The 21,415-nt window shown below is 37.4% G+C and overlaps 1 long non-coding RNA gene across 4 annotated transcripts in view; it reads right to left on the reverse strand.

Annotated features, from left to right (window-relative positions):
* LOC110597857 (uncharacterized) overlaps positions 1-21,415 on the reverse strand; it is a 95,617-nt gene that overhangs the window by 71,679 nt on the left and 2,523 nt on the right. Inside the window, exon 1 of one of the 4 annotated variants that reach the window (XR_013440380.1) lies at positions 20,046-20,807. The exons of the other annotated variants lie outside the window; for them this stretch is intronic. This is a non-coding gene — a long non-coding RNA (uncharacterized LOC110597857). Of the gene's footprint in view, positions 1-20,045; positions 20,808-21,415 lie in introns of those variants that run through there. 4 annotated transcript variants of the gene reach the window in all.

The following is a 21,415-nucleotide window of genomic DNA, read 5'->3' on the forward strand; positions in this document are numbered from 1 at the left end:
AAGAAGGATCATTGCTGGGGCCATTTGTGCAATTCTTTGAAGACTGACATCACATTAAAAATTCTTTTCCCCAATCTTCTCCTATTCTCTGTATCCCCAGTATACTCGACATATCAGAAATAATTATAAGTGGCTTAATAAATACAGGAGACATTTCTTTTTAATATTCCAGAACGGAGGAGCTCAGGATTGCTTTGTTAGCAGCTTTATTTAGTCTAGCTGGAAATTTGCATTCTGCATCAGCAATATCTCAACAAAAAGTGGAGGCCTGTTCTGATGTTCTAGATTTCTCTGGCTCAGTCCTGCCTCCTAGGAGCACTGTTTGTGCCTTACAGATAATTATCAATGGCAAAAGCCTGTTTTCCTTGGAAATGTCCCTCACTTTCTCGTGCCACTTTTCGTCGAGAAGGTTTAAGGCAGTGACTTTTCTGTGTCACTTGTTAATATCAGGACAGCTCATTTAAAATAAACAGGTTTCTGATTAGAACAGGGGAGAAAAAAAAAAAAGCAGGAGGTAATTATAAAGCCGTGTGTTCAGAGTTGTCTCTTATTTCGCACACTCTCCAAAGAATGGGCACAGCCTGTTCTTGTCATCAGATGAAGGCAGAAAATCTATTTTGTATCCAAAGTAAAGGAAGAATGGCTGTATCCATATTTCCTTTCAAAGCTTAGTATTCTCATATATGGAAAAAGTATTACAAAGGGTCCTGCTCTGTCGTTGTACTGAAGGGTAAATAAAGCTGTCTCTATAATATGATGCGTCCTCTGTGCCTCTCTCTAGGTGGATGGAATGCCTGGTAACATGGGAGCCACTAACCCTTTGCACTGATACCAGGATTACAGCAAGATTTCTGAATCTCTGATTTGTCAGTTGATATTACCTTCTCTGACAAGCTTTAGGGGGAAAAACCCTGCTAACTGAACCCACAAAAGAACAGGCTGAAAAACCTAAGGATGGCTGAAGAACCCCCTGACACAAATTCTGAGAGACTAGTTACTGAGATGACAGTGGTTGATGGAAAAAGTTCTTGACTTGAGCAGATGAAATTGTGTTTCTTCTCTGCCACTTAGCTATGTGGCTTCGAGCAAACCACCTTGGCTCCCTCGGGCTTACTTGATAAAACACTGGTAATAATACATTGTGGGGCTTATGTAATAAATCAGGTAATATATACAACACTAAAGGCAGAGGCTCCTCTGCATGATGCTTAAAACTGTTTTTCTTAGTAAGGACCTCTGGCTAATGAGCCAGCAATTCAAGACCACTGACATCAGATGCAAATCCAGGGGAAAATCCATAAATAATACAACCATATTTATTCAACACTAGGAACAGGACTTTTTTCTAAAGAAATACTACCATGAATAAAATTGGATCTTACGTATATATCACATATGCAGGTGACCAATTTTTAAGGAATAGCAGGGCAGTAAAATACTTGAAACTACATACAGAATAGACATAAATTAGCACCTCTTAATAATTAGGAGGCATTTCATTGTCTTATGACACCGAAGGGTCATAATTATGATTATCAGAGTCTCATTTACTAGAGAGATGGATGGAATCCAAATGACTCTATGATATAACTGAGAATAAATGTTTGGAATTAATCCACACTATCCATTTTTAATAGTGTCATGTACCTCTAGTTCAAAAAAAAAATAGCATGACCTCAATAATTTTAAGTTATGTGACCTGATCTTGGTAGTGATTTGTATTCTTTCCAAATGAATGATGACCACAGCCCGAATTTGCACACACTCTGAGACATCAGCAAGCATGATGCTCCCAGCTAATGCCTTTTGGGTGGTGTTTAAACCTGCAGTTTTTCTACATCTCTGACCTGTGGTACTGGGTTTGAAAAGAGTCATTGGAAGTAGCTGCAGGAAAGGGAAACAGAAGGAAAATAATAAGCTCTACTCTGACTAATTGATGAGGCTGTCAAAAAGATGAACTGAATTAAGAATCGAGAAGGATTCTGTAAGTCATACGACACTGGCACTAGACAAGTGTAAGGTGTTATTATTATTACTATTAATAATCTTACTCAGCTACAATGGAAAAGTTATACATAGCTGGGAAGAGAAGAGTGCTTTTTCAAGTCATGATACATTTACTCCTCTGTCATCCAATTCTTGCTCTCTCCGCTGATCGCTCAGCCAGCATGAGTGACAAGGATGGTCTATCCTGTTTTCTCCTGTTTCTGTCACAGTCTGACACAGTTGGAATAGATGGGAAGATCTTGCAGAGAATAAGGCTGCAAGCAAATTCTGAAATTTTAAAAATGTGTGTCTCTGAATGGTAAGGCATCAAGGTGTCTGCAAATTTGAGGCTAAAGGCATTCCTTGTTAATGTGGCTAAAAGTGTGTGTAGCAATTATTGTACGATGGCGAAATATTCTGGAGGCTCAACAGCTTCACAGGATCTCTGTGTGGATGCCATTGTCACAAAAGGCAGATACACAACAGAATGATCTCCACTTCTGAGCTTGGTCATCTGAATCATCTCCTGGAAATAAATAAATCTGTATATGTATGTGTGCATGCAGAGTTGGGCATAGGCCTTTATGGCTGTATGATAATAAACACACAGTTATAAAAATTCACTATAAGAATAATGTTGTAAAACTCTACAATGCCATCAACAATCATTTGTGAACCACTTAAAAGTGAAACTAGATTAACAAAAGTGACACTCATTTCCCCACCATGGGAGGGAGGACTGATTTCATCTCCTTAATTAACTAATATGAGGACAGTACAATCCATAGTGCTTATGAGTGGGGGGATGTATGAATGATTATCTAAAGGGCAGTGCATTCGTTAATAGAATGAAGGAGGTTTATAGCTGCTAGAATGGAATGGGTATATGTCACAAATGTTAAGTGAGAAAGCAATCTGTAGAATCCTAAGCATGGTATGGACCCACTTAGGTTTTAAACATACACAGAGACATGTAGACACATAGGAAGAGTGTAAAAAGGCCAAAAATCAATTTGTTAATATCTGTTCTCCCAGGGAAGGGAAACAGAACTGGGGAGAGAAGCCAGGTGGCAGAGGGGGTGTTCCGTTTTACTCCTTAAATTTCATTATGGATTCTATTATGTTATAATTAATTTTTAAAGAAATAAAAGAGCTATAAGTCATGGCACCTGTCCTCAGAGAACAACGAGTGTAATACAAGTCTTTTGTAATCAAGCCTGCTATTATCTACGTTGGTGACATAGTTCTGTAAAATAAATACTTTTTAAACTGGTGGAAATAGCACCTTCTCTGGCATACGGCCAGTTACCCTTCACAAGAACTTCCAAAGCTTCATCCAGGACACTATGCTCATGTAAACCTCAAAGCTAAGGAATAGAAAATACTAGTAAATCCATCGTGCCTTCAGCCCACTTTCAGAGCAAACAGGATTTTCCTTCTTGTTTTTAATTGGACAAATTAAAGTACTAGGGATAAAAACTGTATCCTACTTTTTAAAAACCAATCCATACAAACTTCAAATACAGAAAACAGTCTTAAAATTTTTCAACCTTATCTAATCCTTAAATTATTCCAGTGCTTGTCTTCAATATAACCCCAAATTTTACTCATGATGGACGTGCACATTACTCTTTATTTTCATGAATTTAAAATAAAAATCACAACAACAACAACAACAAAAAATGAGCTAAATGGGGAGAGAACCAGTGAACTACATTCAAGGAGTCAAACCCAGGTGCGCTCTGCCTGTGTAAATAGAGTTTTATTGGGACACAACCACACTAACTGTTTTTGGTTGTTTTTTTTTTTTTTGATATATCTTTTTTTAAATTTTATTTTATTTTATTTTATTTTATTTTTTTATTGTTGGTTGTTCAAAACATTACATAGTTCTTGATATATCATATTTCACATTTTGATTCAAGTGGGTTATGAACTCCCATTTTTACCCCGTTTACAGCTTGCAGAATCACATCATTTACACTTCCATTGATTTACATATTGACATACTCATGTCTGTTGTATTCTGCTGCCTTTCCTATCCTCTACTATCTCCCCTCCCCTCCCTTCTTCTCTCTCTACCCCCTCTATTAAACAAGGATGAGAGGTGGGAGGGAAAGGGAGAGAGAAGGGAAATTGGATGGAAATGGAAGGAGACCCTCAGGGTTATACAAAATTACATACAAGAGGAAGTGAGGGGAAAGGGAAAAAAATAATACAAGGGGGAGGAATGAACACTAACTGTTTTTGATTGTTTATTTGTTTGTTTTTTGGTATCAGGGATTGACCCAGGGGTGCTTAACCACTGAGCCATATCCCTAGCCCATTTTTATATTTTGAGACAGGCTCTTGCTAAGTTGTTGAGGCTGGCTTTGAACTTGAGATCCTCCTGTCTTAGCCTCCCAAGCTGTTGGGATTGCAGGCATGCATGTGCCACCATACCTGGCCAAACTCACTTATTATGTATTGTCTTTGGATGAATCTGAGCTACACAGTAGAGGTGACTATTCACCACAGAGGCCACATTCCTCACAAAAGCTAAAATATCACTAACTGGCACAGTCCAGAAAAAGTGTGCCAATCTCCAATACCTTAAGAAAAATCTCACTATGTACTTGCAAAATGGAAAGTACCTATGTGTCTTTTCCCATTTTAGCATGTCCTTTTTGAGAATCTTTATTTCAAGACCGATTCCTTAAGGCATGTGTGTTTATTCTCTGTCTGATACTAGGAGGCACAAACAGAGACAATGAATAAGTAGTATTGTAAAACACGGGTAGAGGGAATACAAATTAGAGTAGCTTTGCCAGCCATGTTTTAAAATCTGAATTCTGCCACTTCATTTCCACCTACGTTGGTCAAAGACTGGTCTTGTGTTGGGGGTGCAAAGAAAGGCCTGAGTTGCATTATTAGGATCATAATGAACCTTATTTTTCAACAGTCTTTGGAAATGTTTATAATTTTTTAAGCACTTCCCAAGCTCCTGAATGTCTCCACTTTACCCTGAAAAGATTCTGGCCAAAAAATTAAAAGTTGCTCAAGCTGAATTTTTGCAAAACATTTGCATGGATGGAACAACGCAGTCTACTGCCAAAGATGCTCCAATTTAATTCTGCCTGGCAAGTTGGCTGGGCTTGTTTGTCATTTCATTAACAAAAAATAAACCTCACTTTTCTTCCTGAGAAAACAGCAAGTGTAGTGCTTTTGGGACAGCAAAGCCGAGGATGCTACTTCTTGATATGAAATATATATATTTCTATAATGTGGATAAATAAAGCTTTTAAAAGCCTTTTTCTAGTATGGTCTCTGGCCAACCTGGGAAATTCAAGTTGTAGGTATGTGACTGAATAAAAATGACATAAAATATACCCTTAAATTTTCTTTTTAATCACAAAGAAGCAATGTCATAAAAGAGTAATATCATAGTAAGAGGATTGATCAGGTAAACTGAGAAATGCTATGATGTTCCATGCAAGCCAATAACTTGGCCTTTTTTAAATGTCAGCTTCATTTGGGGGCAAAATATCGGCAAAGTAGAGATGTGGGGAGAGAAGGTAAAATAAACATATTTGTAATCTGTGACTCAGTTACTGTTCCTCAGAAGAAATGAAAGGTCAAATTAAAGGTAGACATATACACAGGTAATTAAGCTCATGTAAATATAACTTGGAAATCATATAGTTACTGCATTGACTGAGTTATGCAGAATATAGACAGACTAAGGAGAGGTGGGGTGGCGATGGCCGTGTGGATAAGACGCATAAAGGAAAAGTATTTGGAGAAGGTGATGCATCTGTGTTGACTAAAGGAGGACTGGGGGCGGGGCAGGGCAGGAAGAAGAGTGAGAATTGACATGGAGATGCAGTAGAGAGTAAACACAATGAAACCATATAGTTGGCATGCAGAATTCTAAGCTGTTATATATTGGCAGAGAACAAAATTTAAGCTAGGTTAGAGACAGAACCAGAGAGAGGCAGGAAATAGTAGATGCAGGATAGAAAGTAGATTGGGACTGCCTTGTACTCTGTCTACAAGGTGGGGAAACGGTTGAGGCTTTTAAGCTGGCAAGCGGCAGGTCTACTCTGAGTTGTAGATTAGGTAGTTTTGAGGCTGACACGGGCAGTGGGAGAAAAGCCATTTAAATGGTACAGATGTCTAAGCAGGAGGGGAACCATCACAGGTGACAATAATTCTGAACTGCAACAGTGGTAGTGATGACGAGAATTATAGAGGATTCAATAAATCTTTAGGGTGGGAAATTAGCGATTCCTGGTAATAAGCTTGATGTGGAAAACAACAAAAATTGGAAAAAGAGGAGCCCCAGTGACTCTTGGGGTTTCTAGCTTTGATGAACACGTAGATGATGGTGGGCAGAGAATGGGAAATCAGAGAACAGAGATAAGGTTAGTTTGCACCAGGTGGGGTGGAGGAAGCCTGATGGCGAATGGCAGGAAAGGGACTTGAGCTACATATAAAATGTCTGAGTGGTTGTAAATCATGAAGGTGGATGGGAGTACTGAAGGGAGTGTGCAGGGTAAGAACAAGCAGAGACAGAAACACCCAGAGCACACATACTCCACGTTCAAGTGGCTTAAGTCAGGAGAGAGATCAGAATGAAGATGCAGAGGGACCAGGTGAAGGGAAAGGACGTTCAGGACAGGAGTAACATGGGCATACACTTGAACCAATGACCACCTGTCCTGGACCACCAGCTCCATCAGTGGCTGGTCAAGTTCTTTTTCCTCTGTCCTCTCTGTTTCCTACTATTCACATTTAAGAAACTTCCTGAGAAATTTTCCCTGGTCTGAGGACGCAGCCTCTTTAGCAAGCAAAACATGGAAAAAGGTGGATTTGGAGTCATTGTTTTCTTATTAAGTCTTCTCAGGAAATCAAGAAAAAGTATTATTTCTTAAACAATTACTATCTTTAAAAAAAATCTCTTCTTTCAATCCCAATTAAGCCCTGTCCACCATTATCAGAATGCTTACACTTTATAACAAAGCTTTTGCAATAGATGTGCAAGCCCATTAAGAGACATTCAACATGAGATCTGATTTATTGGCAAATGAAGTGGTTATTGTAGATATCAGTATTTGCATGTGTGTGTGCACATGTGTGTATGTGTGTGTGTGGTGCTGGGGATTGAACCCCAGGCCTCACACATGCTAGACAAGTGGTTTACCACTGAGCTACATCCACAGTCCTCGTTATTTTATTTTGAGACAGGGTTTCACTAACTTGCCCAGAGTGGCTTTGAACTTGCAATCCTCCTGCTTCAGTCTCCTGAGTAGCTGGAATTTCAGGCATACACCATCACCACCAGGGTCACCAGGATTTTTCTATGCTTTAGAACCTCCTACCCTGGGAAAGAATGATGCAGCATAGTGGAAAGAGCATGAGTAGATTATTTTTTTTTCCTGGCTTTGTAACTACCTCACTGCATAACCTTGAAAAGTCTCTTCTCTAAATTCAGTCTTCATTACAGCTACAAAAGGAGGTGCTTCTACTTTATTGTTTCCTCTTCCAGAGTTACCAGGTAAGAGGAAACTATGATAAATAACCCACCTACACATTCTGATATTTAGGAAATTCAATCAAAATCTGTTTTGTAGATACCAAAACAAATACTGAGCAGTTCCAAGGTCATAAAACCACAGCATACATCTTAGGTGAGAAATACCTGCTAATAATAATCTTAAAAGCTAGCTCTACACATAGTTTTTTCTTTGTCCAATGAAAAGCTCATTTGAATCACTCAGTACTTTCCTTTCAGAGTCCAATACCAAGGGTGTGATGACAAATCAAAGCAGGATTGTTCTAGCCTTAGTACACATGTCAGTGTCTCCAAAAGCAGCGTCAGAATGACAATTTCTAGAGACAAATGATTCATTTTTGTTCTGGCCTATTCACGAGAGAACATAACCACAGTTAAGATTCGATCTGAACTTCAGCAAGACAACATCCATGAGTTTAGTTACCACACAGGCAGCTGCTTCTCTCTGTGGTGTGACAAGGCTGAGGAGAGGGACTGCTGAGAACTCTGGAGGGTGGGGAGTAGGACACTGTGCTTTTAGCTTTCTATCACTTCAAGTAACACATACTTGTGATCCTGAAGATAAAGTGGAATAAATTAAATGGAAAAAAATTTCCCTTTCTTTTCTTCATCTCAGAGACAGAAGGAAAAAAAAAATCATGCCAGTAAGTATGCTTGGTCCCCCTTCTAGAATTTGCTGGATCCTGCATATCCTCACTTAGTCTTCTTCTACATGTAACATATTTAAACAGAAAAGCAAAACCTTCAATTTTTAATTCCTTTCTATCTACTGTTTTCTAGATCCTCCTTCTATGGTGTTGGATTTTGCTATTGTGTTTAGTTTGGGTTTTGTATGGTGATTTTCCTTTATGACTACTAAATGTATCCCCCTTTATTTCATATCTACACTCTTGGCCAGGACTTGTTGACCTCTCACCTGAATTCCTGGGGCTTCTTTCAACTGGCCTGCTGATTTCTGAAAATTAAGGCTCTTTGTCTGCCTTCCTAAGGTTCTCAATCTTCATAATTAAGCCTATTACCATATAAAGCAGAATTGCTCAAGTTGTATCCATGGACTTTTTCACCTCCACTTTCTCCTTCAGTTTCCACGCCATATTTTATACTGCTAGTTTTCCCAACTTTACAGTGCACATGGGCACCTCCCTCCACCAGGGTTGCTTCTGTCTTACCCCTTTCCAGTCTGCCAAGTCCTCAGGCAAGTCCTCTAATGCTTACATCATCTATCCATCTCTCTTTCATAAGCCTTCACCCAATCTTCTCCCTTGTCCCTTGACAATGCCCATCTCTAGACTTGTGTAAGAAGTCTCACTTTGCTGGAAATATCTAGAAAGCAAACATCCCTCAGCTGCAATTTCCCAAGCACACACCACTCTCTTCCATCCCATTTTCAGTACTTAAAATTACCCTATGTTTTAAATATTTCATGCCTTCGTTACCTAAGTAGTGTTTCCTACTCCACATTTATTTTTTCTATGTTTTTTATTAGGTTTCAAGTGTAAATGTGGGGATTGTAGCTACTGTCTAGTCACAATTTTTATAATGTGGAAAATCTAATGTTGACGATAAAATAGAAAGTATGCATATTTACCTGTTCTTCCATGAGGATATAAATGGACAAATCATCTTGGTAACCCCAAAGCTTGGCTCTCTCAGCTTCCCAGTGGGCTTTGAAAGCATTAAGCCTGTTTCTTACCTTGCTCTCTGTCCTGTGGAGCTAATCCAACCATAGACTTGCCTTTGAAGTCAACTGGAACATCATGCATGGGTGAGCTCCAGAGAGCACACAAAAGCAAGAAAAGAAATCTGACATGTTATTCTTAACCAAAGGGACTGTACTATTTCTGAGTTTCTATATACACTTGGGCATCCCACAGACTTCAAGAGCCTGCCGATGAAGTAGAAGAAGACGTTGAAGTTAGCAAAGTCCTAGGAATGGGCAACAGATAAAGTCACAATTGAATCAAAGTTTTAAATTCCAAGCAAGTCATTCTCATGTGGTTTTTTTTTATTTCCCCTTTATCAAGAGTCACCACAAATCACAAATAGAAAATTCTCTAAGGCTACAAAACCACTCCGGACAATGTCAAGCTCTTCTGCAAATGGTACCCACTCCTCATCTAAGGTACAAAAATTGCCTTGTAGACTAGCATTGAATTCCAAGCCACAGACATTTATCCAGAATCTTTACTGAAAAGGAGTTATGCACATCAAGTCAAGAGCACCATCAACATCTTCATAAAGAAAAGCAAAAAGCAGCTCTCATAGCACGTAGCCCTCCCCGGCCACTTACAAAACACTCTCCATGGTATCAGTATATAATGCAACAACATGGGAAATATAAATCAGTTTTATACTATAATATCAACACCACAGCATTACTCTAATCCCATATTCAAAGGCTTAAGCTCAATTACATTTGGAAACTAAATTTATTACGTACATGTCTTTTGATCCCATAAGTCCTTTCCTAAAAATGAAATAAAAGAACCAACAAAGAAGAAGAACCCACTACGTAATGCATACTTAAACAAGTACTTTGGGGTGAATTTTCTATATTTCTCCAAATGTCTATGAATTAATTTATAAATGGTGGATAATAATGATTCTTGCCTTATGGCCCACATGAGTATGACGCCTGACATGTGGGAAATGGTCAAATAATGCTACGAATGTGGGTGTTATAATCCTTATTTTAGAAGAAGAAACTGAATATCAAAGATGCTAAGTACCTGGCTCAAGATAGTCATAGGTCTGGAATTTCAATCTAATTTGTTTTAATCCCAAAGCCTGTGCCCTCCTGCCACAAAGGTCGCTTCTTTTCTTTGAGCCCCAAAGTAAACAAGAAAAGGAGATGTCAGCTGAGAAGCTCCTCCAACACCATCATGCAAGCATGAATGTATTTTAATAACTCTCTCTTTTGTGAGTACTTAAATGTGAGGATATTAGACTTTCAAAAAATCATCTGAGACCTTCCAATCACAGGATGCTAAACTCCAACATAAAAGAGGCCAAAACAATATGGCGCAGATAGATGAACATGCACCTGGGAATCAGAAACTCAGTGGTGACGGACAAGAAATGAATTCACCAGAGCATAAAAATATCTCTGTGCTCATGGACCTTGATACCATGCTATAATCTGGATTTTATATTTAAATATTTTGAGATGAAGGCTAGGAAGTTGACTTGCCATTCAAAGCATCAGTAGTCTAAATATTTTAGCTACATATTGGGGTGAAGACCTTGATGGCGAAAGCAGCTTATACCAAAGATAACTTTTTCTGCAATAAACACACTGGAGGTGTACCAAAGAGATGCATCCCGTCTCCTCAGAGTGACAGATAAGGACATCTGCTCCACATCAGAGTTACTTCAGAGACATGGCACTAAAATTAACTGGAGGAAGACTTTGGAGTCCTGATCTAGCAAGTCAAAGTCAAACTGAGAATAGATGAATCTTTAAAACAAAAACATGATCCCCCTCCAAATATTTTCTTTCATTTTTTTCTGATTCACAAATGTAACCATATACGACATCCCCCAATGTATGATATTTTGACCTTTTCAAGTGTTTTGTTGTCATCGTTATTTGTTTCTCTCTCTTTTTAAGTAGCATGAGTATAGGTCAGAAATAGCATTTCTTAGTCTCTAATCTTCATGTTCTTTATCCCCCAGTAGGGGATGGGGAGGTGAGGGAAGAAAATCCTATTGAAGAACTAGTCAACCATACCTTTTACATCCTATGGAGTTCAAAGGTGCCTTCTGCAAGTGGGGAGCAAGATGAAACACAGTGCAGGGCAGACTGCTGTGAGAGAGGTTCCTTATTAGGGACTACCAGAGGCAGTCACAGTCACAGGGACAGGTATGTCATGTGTCTGCGTTATCTGTTTATACAGATGGATGGTGACCCTTGATCCCCAAAGACCCTGAGAATTGAAAGCTGCCACATCATAAAAAAAGATGCTGCTACCTGTTCTCTATGATGTGTCTGATCTAAGTCCTTTCCCATGCTCAGGAGAACCACTCTCATCCTCTAACTACCCTCCAAAAATGAACATCTTTCTCCCTGGCTTATAGAATGCCACCTAAAGTCCTTGGGAGATGTCTAGTAAAATGGTTACACATTTTTCTTAGCAATTCTTCCCTTCCCTGAGCAGAGAAGGCAGAAACAGCCAAAGCTCTTCCCTCTACATCTATAGAACAAACCCATAAGATAAAAGGAGAGAATAACTGTCATTAAAGGGCTATTGCTTTTTAACACATAGGTAACTAATGGCAAAACTTCAAGGCTTTTTAAATGAAGTGAAAAAATTTTGTTTGGACTGGCTAAGTTTTGGTTTTCTTGGAAAATGATGATGAATATGGACAAAAGTTTTTGTATTTCCTTAAAATCCTAAAATTTTATATTCAAGACAAAAAATGAGAATTGAACTGCTCCCAAAGCTCTCTGCTTAATGCTAGGAGCTTTAAATAAAGATTTTGCTTATTTGGAATAGTGTTTTTTAACACATGTAGCTAAAGGGCACAACATTTATGTCAGAGAACAAAGCCACAGGCAGGGCTTTACACGATAATGGATGTTATAAATTTAAAGATTTTTGTTTTCTTTTCTTCAGTCCTGATGATTGAACCCAGAGGTACTTGACCACTGAGCTATATCCCCAATCAGTCTTTTTTTGTTTTGTTTTTAATTTTTTGTTTTGAAACAGGATCACATTAAATTACTGAGGATCTTGCTAAGTTCCTGGGGATGGTATCAAACTTTTGATCCTCTTGTCTCATTCTCCCAAGTTGCTGGATTATAGGTGTGGGCCACGGCACCTGGCTAGAATTGACTGACAAACCCAGTACTGTTTTGAAAAGGAACTTTTTTTTTTTTTTTTTAATTGATGGTGGTAGTACTGGGAATTGAACTCAGGGCTTTGTTACACTGTTCCAACTGAGCTATATCCTCATTCCTGAAAACTTTCCCATTGTATGGAATGAGTTAGTCTGTCTTCTAAAGACAGTGAAAAACTTGAAGGACTTTGTTTTTAAAAAAATAGACACATAAATAATGATTTTAAGTATTTTAAAAACATTTCAATTTACATATATGTCCAACTTTTGGAAGAATATCATGAAGCATGATTAGGTCAACTAGAAGCTCCACTAGCCCCACAGTCCCCAAAGTGCACACAAGTGCACAAACACACTCGCACACATGATTTATTACAAGGAAGTTTGGGACAGTTTAATTATTAACACAACAACATAGTTAACTTTTTAATAGTTCTGTGCAAGTGAAAACCTAAAGCTTTGCTGATGAAATCTACTGAAAATCCATTTACTAGAACTAGCCTTAGTCTGAATATTGTTATTGTTCTCACAACAAATAATCTGAACCAGTATTCTGAGGCTAAAAGCTATACTTGATTGTTAATATTGCTTTCTACCTGTGAGGAAATAGCTTTTCCCTTCATAATACTAAAGTATGATTGCTAAGAGTAATTTCATTATATTATCCAATTAGTTCTTTAAAGTTCTTTTTCTCTCTCTAATTATACTCTAGTTGATGAGGGAAAGATCACATTTTGTTCTTTCATAGAATCCTTCACGGGGCCTTAGCAACTCAGGTCAGATGAAATAACTATGGGGAGAAGTCAACAGAATTATTGAGTGAATGAATGACTAAGTTTTCTCAAATTTGTGATAAAATTCAAAAGCAATACTGTTTCAGTTACAAAGACCATATGCTATTCCACCTTTTACCCAACCTGGAATGGAAAAAATAAAGTACCCCACATAGAAATTCTGAACTCATTTAAAAATTTTATTTTTTGGCAAAGAATCAGAAATTCATTGGCATATATGCCCCTATATCTTATTGTATTTCCCCAACCAAAATAATAACACTAGTATCATCAAAGCGATAATTGGAAGAATTTTCAATGTTCATCAATATTAGCGTGTCAATGAGTGGTTGTGTGACAGGAGGAGGACAGGATGTCATGGCATTAAATGAGTTGATTCAAACTGAGGACAACCAATCTCGGGATTCAGATGTTTCTAGCACTTTGATAGCACCAGGCTTAAAAAAAAAAAAAAAAAAAGAGCAAACAACACACGCAAAAAAAAAAAATTCAGTCTTTAAGATGATATGCCTATTTATACAGATAATTCTAATCCATACATTTGCTACTTGGGAAACTACTTCCCTGGACTGAATTAAGCACTACATCTGAAGAAAGTCCGTCTGTCTCATGTTTCCATTATATAAGTGTGCATCTTCTAGGTGGTGTCCTTGAAACTTGAAAGTTATACGATTCTCAATATTTTTTAATTAAAATTAAAAGCCGCTAAAATGAAACTATTTTCGTAAATGTCACCAAATGGAATTTTTTTTAAAGATCAACAGCATCATCATACAACACACCTAAAAATGGAATGGTATTATTCGTGCGTCACTTACAGCATCTTACATACTAAGTCCAGAGCCAACCGACCAAGCAGAGGACTGGGGAAATTTTTTTTTTCAATTTTGATCTTCTGACCACAATGACTTACTAAATTAACATGTTTAACAGTATTTTCAATCTGTATGTACATTCAAATTAGTATGCAATGTTTCCAAATTTGTATAATATGAATTCAAGAGGGAGCCAGAGGATCTATCTTTAGAAAGAGAAAACAACCAGTTAATTCAGAGGAAAAAAAAAAATCTTCAACCAACTTAACTGACTGGGGCTGCATGGAGAAAACTGGCTGATTAAATATTTCCCTTTCCAACTGCATGTGGTGTGTTCTTATGGCAAATCACAGGGGCTAAATATTGTTCTCCATTTGCTTCTCTCGATTGTGCACCCAGGTGGCAGAGGGATCCCAACAATTACACACTGTAGCTAAGTGCCAAGGTTCATGCCTGAAATTAGTGTCAAAATGAAAGGACCATAGAAAGCTGGGGTCAAAGGGGACTCAAACTCATCCTCTGCATTTTATCGACATCAACACAGCATGTGACAATCATTTGGAGCTCAGCTCATTCGGGGAGCTCTTGTGGACTGTTCAGCTGCTGCTATTACAATACCAACTGGAGAAATAGTCCTAGTTTCTTAAAAGGAAGACAGCCTCAAAGTCTCATAGCTGAAATTCATCCTCACTTTTCTTAACCAGTGAGTAGGAATTCCCAAAGAATGGGGAAGCTCAGCAGACGGCTCCCCTGTAAGGAAGTTAGAGAGTACCTACAACCTGTTACATTCTCTGGTTTAGGAAATAGTTTCTCCAACTTGCTTTGCCCAGAAAAATTAGTACATGCTACATGTATATTAAGTAAAAGTAAAGCCTCCTGGAAGTAAGTCCTATATATATTTCTGTTCATACGATCCTGACTCTTACAGACAGTAAAACCGTTACACAGCAGGAGTCAGATGTCGCAGTTGCTTTAAAAAATATCCACCTGAATTTCCATGTGAAGTAAAATCTTTACCTTGATGACTTGGTTTGAGAGCCAATTAAAAAATATTTATGTACATATGTGTGTGTGTGTGTGTGTGTCTTGAGATTTGAAGGCTACACTTTTGAATTGAACAAAATCATAAAATTAACCTTGAGCTGCTTGTTAGTAGAGAATTGCAGGTATTTGAAGGTTGAATTTGGCTTTTTTTTAAGATAAAAAAATCCAATATGAAGTATTAACAAATAAAACTTTATAGTAGATAAGGAGATGGCTCCTTTTGGGAGGGAGAAAGTGGCCAGCAACTTTGATGATACTGACATATGTCCCAGAGAATAGAGAAATCATCAAACACAGAGTGAAACAGTGAAACCAACTTAGCATCAGCCGCCTTGTGCGCCTGAGTGACGGAAAACAAATCAAACATAACACAATTGAACTTTTTTTTTTTTTAGAAAGACCTAAAGTTTATTCCGTCTCAAATGCATGAATGTTGATAAACTGACAGCTTATTCCCCAAAGAAGCCAAAACATATTTGAAAGTAAAGACTATTGTCTATACTTACACATTCCTTAATAAGATCTCTAATCCTAATATATATAAAATTTCTGGAAGCCTTGAGGTAGAGATTTTCTCTTTCCCTACTAGCTTTCCTCCAGCTGTCAATCTCTCCTTCCTTCTTTCCCCTCTTCCCCTCCTCCCCACTTCCCAGCTTCAAAAGTGTGTCCACGGCACGCCCTCGGCCAGGCACCTTGCTAGGCCAGCAGTTGGGCCATTATTCCCAATCCTTCCAGTTCTATCCTTTTTAATTTCTATGCTTATTTCACTGTTGTTTCCTGAAACTCTTTGCCAATCTGTCAGTTGGGCACATCTGCAAATATAGACACAAGAAATGTGCCAAGTGTCATCTAGCCTCAAATCACCTTAGTTGTTGCAAAGGTCACAGGTCAAATGATTGATGCAGATGAAGGAATCTGAGGATTTCATTTTTAAGACAGGCTTCCTGAGAGTCATCATGAACTTTGACCCAAACCACTGGGGGATAGATGGCTTTGAGAAAGCAGTGATGACATTGTTTCAGGAATAATCAGAAAAAATACAGGACAAAGTTCTTGGGGCAGCGAGATCAGTCTATCAGGGTAGAATTCCAAGTTGGAAATAGGAAATGATGCAGTGGGAAAGAATGACTGAAGCCATATAGTAAGAAAGCCAAAGAGTTTTGACATTTTATAATAGTATCCTATTAGCTCTGGGGAATCCCTAGATGCAGAGGGAAATAATAGGAGTACCAAGGGAGTTGTTAGGCATTTTTGTTTTAAGGTCAAGAGACTTGGATAATAAAGTCCATGGGCTTTAAAGTCTGTTACATTCATCACTGTATTTTGAGTATCTTGAGCAAGCCTAGGACGTTATATAATAAGATCAATCATGTTTGTGGAATGACTAGAAAAATTGAAAGTACCTGAAGGACCTAGGTTTTAAGTCATCACAGCTGCTTACAAGCTTTGTGACCTTGAGGAAGTTATTTAACTTCAAAAGGCTCAGTTTCCTCATCAACAAACAGGGATGCTACCTTTCCCATGAGGTGGCATGGAAGATTAAATTAGAAAATAAAGGTAAAGGGTTCGGTACATTGTCTGACATATAAGTATTAGCCATAAATGATTAAAAATCCTTAAAGTAGTTCAAGAAGCACTAGAAGGAAGTGTAGAAATAATAAAACCTATTTAGCGTCTGCTGCATAGTGGACCTGAACAGCGGAAGGAATGTTTAAATGCATATGAGAAAGAGCAGTTCTTCAAGCACATTCTCACTGTTTTAGCTACAATGTTGTCTAAATTGTTATAGAATAGAATATAATATTATATATACATATATACATACACACATATATTTAAGAGATTAAAAGAATAAACAAGAGAAATGCAAGTTTCAAATTGATATGGATAGTGATATGATTAGCTGATGTACAATTAGTGAGATTCCTATAATAGGCAAAATCAGGCAAATAATATTTAATAATGAATTAATGGTGACTGTTAATTAAAGAGCTACAAGATTACTGTCAGTCATATGGTAGGCACTGAATAAAAGTTTTTTGAATGAATGAACAACTTCTAAACCCGGAAAAAGATATTTTTAAATAACATATTTGATTTCCATGTTTCACATTTATAGAAGATTGAATTCTTCCAATTCTTCCTTGAAATTTAATAGTTTAAAAAATGTCTGCAATACACTATGTTAAAACCCTTAAGACTGTAATAATTAACTGCACACCACATGTTCCTGACCACTGTGTACGAACTTACCTGACCCTAAGGAAATTCCTGTCCTAATGGTATATATCAGTATTTACATTTGAACTGTAGACTCAATTGTCAGAAAAATACAGGAAATTTGAGGATTTATACAGAATAAGTACACTGTGTCTAAATAATGTCAAGAAACATTAGGACATAATCATAGAGCTTAGAGATATTATTAAAGATGCAAACAGATTCTGTCCACTATATGATATGATAATATAAAATCATAAAGTCTAGCAACTCTCAAAGGAATCAAGGTCATTACAAGTGTATAAAGGTCATCTCTTAAAAAAGAGATTATAAACACTATCAAGTAAACATAATTTTCTTAAACCATCTGTCATTTAAACAAAATGTACTCAACCAATGGCAGTGAAAGTTAAAATCTGCTGTTGTATCACAAAGATGATTAATACAAAACCTGTAGATAAAACTTTATTATGTATCTTTGCCAACAAGCTACATAGTTACTTGGGGTGGTATCTTCACTAGCTACTAAGGCCCCTCCTCTGCTAGTTAACTATCAACAATTAATTTCCTAAATGATGTTGTTTTAGGGGAAATAAACCAAGATACCAGAAGGAAAGTTTTTACTGAATTACATAAGGAACTTGCTACTACTGGGAAAATCTACATTCTAATAACACCTTGAACAGCATCCCAAGGCCAGCTCAAATCTTTCAGCACTTCATATACAATTTTTAATGAAGCAAGTTTGGGGCTATTTTTTCCCTCAAACTCAGACAAATAGGTCAGATAAATAGCTTCAAAGTCAATACAACTTTCTAGGTGACCAGAAAGACAAATGGCACACCTAAAAGACAAAACCCAAAATTATAGGAGGCAGAAAGAAACTAAGAGTAACCAGTTGCTCTGTAACAATGGTATTGGGAAAAGAATACTAATTTCAAAAATAAAGCAAACTTGGTGATATTTTCAAGTGTATCAGAAGAGAATCATTAGATACGAGAGCTTAATTTTACGTTTTACAAAATAATTGGCTTGTTAATTCAGCAATATTACAGCCTGACTTTAAATATTCACTCTAATCAAATTAAATGTATAAAAAGTGTTCTAATTAGCATTTTGAACAACGCAGTTTGGAAGCTTTTGGCTTCGTGCAACTTGCACAGAAAAATTGATGTAAGGATTTCATTTTGACTTACATGAAAATTGACCTAATATGTCACAACTCCAGTTCCCAGAGGATTTTATTCTTTAAAAGCTATGTGATTAATTTTACTTGTGTGTACATCTCCCGAAAGAATTGAGATGCCAAGATATTCCTGGTAATATTAGCTGTAATCTTCCTAAGTTTATATATCGGCACTTAACTATTCGATAAAATAGATTTAACAGTTACATATTTACATAAGTATTTTTATTTCTTAGTCCAGTTTTAAATTTTACAGAACACATGACATCTGATAGCAAAGTAAAATTCATTTTGTGATAGCGCTTAGTATTTTTTCTTTCTCTTTTCTCAGCTTTCTCGGACACAAATACTATTTTGTCTTTCCTCTTCAAACCACAGGCTATTGTATCAAATATTCCTTTCTTTAAGAAACAACTAATTATCCTTAGGAAATGCCAAATTAAAGCAAAAGTAATCTGGAAATACTGTTATCTCTAGAGCTAACTACAATTTTGTGAAGGCTGAAATAAATGCATGAAGACTTTTCTGAAATAACTTTTACATAAGGATAAAATGATTTCTATATAAGAAACAATTACCAGCCACCATTATTAGCAAGCTAGAATGAGCAATAAAAACATTGTATTTGGAATGAGATATTAAAGAATAGCTATTAAAACATTTTACTCAATTTCTATTACACCTTAAAATGAAAGTCATCAAAATGTCATTACAGGCCTTTTCCCCAGATTCTTCAGAGAGTGAATTTAATCATTTCAGGAAATTGAGCGCTATCCAACATTCACTTAAATCCTTGAATTAACAGCAAAGTAAAACAAGATTCAAGATTTATAAGACATTTTATATTCAAATAGGTCCACATACATTCAGATACATACCAGGAAGTATTTGTCTTCAGATACCTAGAATTAAATATTTCTTGGGAAATTAATCACTCGTTGAAAATATTACCTTCCCAAAGACCTATAGTCAGAAACCCTAGTAAAGGAATCACAAGTTGAGCTCTGCAAAAACTGAGTTAACAAAGCACTGAGGTGTCAGTTTAAAAGAGAATCTTTAAAATATCAATTATTTGGAAATTAATTTTAGCCACAATTATTTCTTATGCAAGAGAGCTTATTAGTTTTGACTGCTGTTGTACTGAAGACCTAAACACACATTGTACAGGTGCAATTACAATAAATAAAGGCAACCTTATGCGTTCTTTCAGAAAACCAGTACTCTGAAGAATTTTCAAGCCAGAAGAGACCTTTGACATCACGTAATCCTAGATTGTAATTTACTGGTTCTAGGGATAAAATCTACATAAAATAAAGACCATTTCTATCGATCCCCAAAGGATCATTTTCTCTAAAGAAATAAAAAGCCACTTATTTCCAAAGCTGAAAAGCAACAGACGAAGCACCTGATTGTATTTTGTTAACAAAAGCTAGCCAATCTGTAGCACAGTGTCTAACAATAAAATTCTCAAAGTTATTCTCTTTGAGTCTTCTATATTAAAAATAATGTAAAATAGTCATATTTAGAAAGCCGTTTCCTAATAGGACTGGCAAGAAGGACATGAAATGGTTTAAAAATGGCACCTTAAAATATGCTGATTTTTTTACCTTTCTGTTGGAGGAGGGTGTCACTTCTTATGGATCCCATTTTCTTGAAGATACTCAGTGCTGGCCGACTTAGAATAAAAAACCATTAGCATAATACTTAAAAAAAAACAAACCTGCCTTACAAAGCCGCAATCTCTCTCGGAAGAAAGCTGATAGTGCTTATAAGCAATAAATGGCCTCCCTGATACCTATTCTGTCATCTTCATCTTATTAGCAGCGTGTATGTTCCCTGCAGCTCCCATCAATTAGTAGATTTAAGGGGACGGGAAATGTATTAGGGGCTCATCTGCTGAATGCGGCTGTGGACTCCATCGCCTCTTAATCACTGCATCTCCTTTCTAAGGAGGGTCTAGAATGCAAGGAAGTCCGGGGACCATTAAGTGGCACACATGCAGAGCATTCCTGGGAGTCACCAACCCCAGGACTCAACTTTCCCTCATAGAGCCAGCCCTGCGGCTGAGAGCGACAGAGCCGCCCGTGGCTGAGCCACACACAGCACATCTGCCTGTCTGTGCCTCAGCACTGGGCGAAGCAGACAGAGGCCAACCCTGGCAGAAAAACTCTTCCTGACTTCTTGCTCCAGCCAAATCCAGGCATTGAAGCAGCCCCTGCTAGGGAGAAGGTGAGGAAATGGAAGGCTCACCCTCGGTCTTCTATCCACCTAAGCCACATCATGGAATCACAAATGAAATGCTAATGGCCAACTAAATGAATGCCAATTTCCTCCACTTTGCTCCAAGTTTCAGTGGCCCCTCCGCAATAAAAGACAGCTGTTTGTGGAGAATGCCTTGTTCCATACCATTAACTCAGAACAAAACATATTTTTAGTCCGACAGTCATGTTTACTTGTAAGAACTGATGAATTGCTGAGCACCATTTATTACTCCCAGACAAAGACATTCAGCCACAATTTTGGACATAAATCAAGGTACATGCTCCTCAATTAAAAAAAAAAAAAAAAAAAAAAAGACTGCTTAAGTCCCCAAAACCACAGAGATTGAGGTCAGACTGGCCATAGCAACCACCAACAGAACTTGGGCCTCCAGAAGGACCTAGCAACCGATAAATGAGTTCAGATCTCTTTTCATCTCCACTGGTGTGAAAGCCAAAATTAAAAAGATTAGATCACCCTGCACCCATTACAAAAGGTGCCACAATGAAAAAGTCATTTCCAGCCTTTGAATCACATCAAATAAATAACATTCATCCCTGCTATAATGAACAACTTTCAAAGTAAATTGAATCTCCATAGTGCTGCTTTCCCTGGCTGCACAGTATTTACATAACAATATATCACAGGAAGCCCCGAATGGGTCTTGTAAATGGGGGAACAGGGATAAAAAACATCTTTAGCCCCGATTACTGTATAT

Source organism: Ictidomys tridecemlineatus, chromosome 6 (genome assembly GCF_052094955.1).
Source record: "Ictidomys tridecemlineatus isolate mIctTri1 chromosome 6, mIctTri1.hap1, whole genome shotgun sequence".
Classification (NCBI taxonomy): Eukaryota; Metazoa; Chordata; class Mammalia; order Rodentia; family Sciuridae; genus Ictidomys; species Ictidomys tridecemlineatus.